The following is a 2,549-nucleotide window of genomic DNA, read 5'->3' on the forward strand; positions in this document are numbered from 1 at the left end:
ACAATGAATGTAACTGTACTGTATCCCTAAAATGTACCAATAAACTCTATTAAAGCTGAAAAAAATATATAGTATGAATGGCAGTACAATACAAAGTAGTGTCTCCTCACTTATTTTTTTAACATCTTTCTGTACATCACACACACATCAAAAAATGTGTAACAATGAAGCAAAGTCAAGGTTCTGCAAGTCTTCTGCTGGTGGATGCTCCTCTTCCTTGATGTGAAGTTTACCCTGTAATAGACAACCATGAGGCAAGCGAGGACTAGTGCGCCGAACTTCAGCTCTGGAGTGGGCTTCAATCTTGCTCTGCACATTCAATGTTCAAAATTTATAGCTGCAGAATATTCGCAAGTCATGAATGTTTAGGTGTCTGTCAATCTTGGCCTCTTTCTTTTTGTTTCAGTCTCATTTAGCCTCTGTTTCATCTGCTGCACCTTCTGTGCAATGGTGGCCTTCCTGTCCTCTCAAATGTATTTCTGTACAACACTCTTGCTGCTCTCCTCCATAGTGTCCTGCATCCTGGAGGACAGTCCTGTGCACCACTCAGTGGGAAGCTTCTCTTCCTCAGGACCTATTCTGTTCCCATTGTACTTCTCGGTCATGCCTCTGTTCGGCAAATGGTCAAGAGGGGATGATTCTTTCTTAAAAGCTCTTTCCACTGTCTCTGTATATTTGAATCTCCCATTATTCATTTTGCTCCTTCTATTATGGCCATGTAAGAGAATCTGAGTTGATCTGGAGTCAGAATAAGTTCCATTCAATATTTTCACACATTCAGTAATACTTGTTCAATGTTAATATCACCTTCTTTTTCCATCAGAACAAGACAGGTGTCCACCAGAAAGAAGGTGCCAGAGTGACCAATACCTGCACTGCAGTGGATGACCTTAGGCCCATAGTCAGGGCGCAAGGAGCCAGACTCTCTCACTTTAAGCAAGAAATTGAGAAATGAAGCTGGTTATTAAGGGACTCCAAAATCTGGCCAGGTAGTATAATGAAAGTGAGATATTGTCCTGGTTTCACCACTATTGATATTTTCTAATTGTAGTCAGTGTACTGTATAATATGACTTCACATCTTCAGATAAGAGCTTTAGTCTGAATCCTGTTTCTTTAAACACCATCTCCCTGTCATCTGTTGGCCAGTATGGTGCACTTTTAACCTGTCTTAGGACATAACTCCTTTGTGCCTCTTCCATGTGAACTAAGCTGGCATTAATATAATCATTTTCAGTATTTTGCAGTTTAACACGGCTGTGGTCATATGAGCTCACATCTCTGTATCTGTTTTGATTTCTGTTTTCTGGAAACTTGGCCATTCTATAAGGATAGTCATGAGACTCATTCTGAATTTCCAGGTATAGTGGCTTCCAGCAACACTGTGCATCCAGGTCCTTGAACTCCAGCTGAATGGTGGAGGGCATGGCACTGGAGGGTGCCAGTGCAAGCACAGCCTGCGACACTTACAGCCTTGGGCCCTCGGCAATCTGCACGCTGGAACTGCAGTGCATGCATGCTCTGTGCCCGCCCTGCCCCCAGCTGAGCCAAGGCCCTGGGAAAGTACCTGGAGCATCATACACCAAGCCACCTGGGTGCCGGAGCACCACGTGATGAACCAGTTCCTCTTAATCCTGTCCCTATCCCAGCAGCTACTCTGGTGTCAACTAGGAAAGAAGCTTATTTGGCCCTTTATATCCTATATCCAGTGTATAAGACTGATTCTAGTTTTGGGTCTGTGTAGATTGAGATCTCTGGTGTGAGGAACACCTGGATACAGGTGCAAGCCCAATTAGCCTCTAGGCAGCAGTATACTGTTTTTCCACACAGGAAGAACACCCAGGGCAGGGTGTTATATTGAATCTTGTTGTTAGGCAGAGTTATGTTACAGGAGCAGATTGAAGGAGGCATGGACCCTAATCACCCATTTATTTTTACTTTGGTTGGGGGCTTTGGATGCATGTTGTACCTGAGCTCATAATGCTAAGGAGAATGCCAAGTGTCATCAGTCTGAGTAATACACTTGATTTTGTATCTGATCTCATCTCTGGGAGGCCCTAATTGGCTGGGGTCAGAGTTCCTATATAGATTTGCCTTGGAGAGGCAAGAAAATCCAGCAGAATTGGCTCTGGTTGGCTCTGCTCTGGTAGAGGAGGTCAAAGGTGGCACTGCGTAGTCAGTGGGTTTGGGAAATGGGATCTATGAACTGAGTCAACTAGTGAAGGCCAGCCAGACGTATGCCTTAGTATCATTATTTTTGTTATTGATCCTGAGCTAGGTTGACCAGGAATTTTTGGGTTTTCCTGGCTTGATCTTGGAGTGCTCTGTCCTAAACTCTCTCCCCCACCAGACATCCCTAGGTGAGTTAGGTAAGTCCAATAGGTTGTCTTTCCCTTTTTATTTTTATATCTTGTCTCTGTGCCAGTGATTTGACCATACCAGAAGTTGATGCCCTATGGGCCATGTGGTCTCATATATACGCATGTGTGGGCCAAGGTATAGCAGCTGGCTGGCATGTAGTTGTAGTAGAAAAACCCATGACCCATTGCT

The 2,549-nt window shown here is 44.1% G+C and overlaps 1 pseudogene; it reads right to left on the reverse strand.

The window, feature by feature from the left end:
• Positions 1-310: 310 nt before the first annotated feature.
• Positions 311-1,426, reverse strand: LOC104856386 (annotated as a pseudogene).
• Positions 1,427-2,549: the final 1,123 nt, after the last annotated feature.

This window comes from Fukomys damarensis, unplaced genomic scaffold (genome assembly GCF_012274545.1).
Source record: "Fukomys damarensis isolate Sample0158 unplaced genomic scaffold, DMR_v1.0_HiC HiC_scaffold_39, whole genome shotgun sequence".
Taxonomy (NCBI): Eukaryota; Metazoa; Chordata; class Mammalia; order Rodentia; family Bathyergidae; genus Fukomys; species Fukomys damarensis.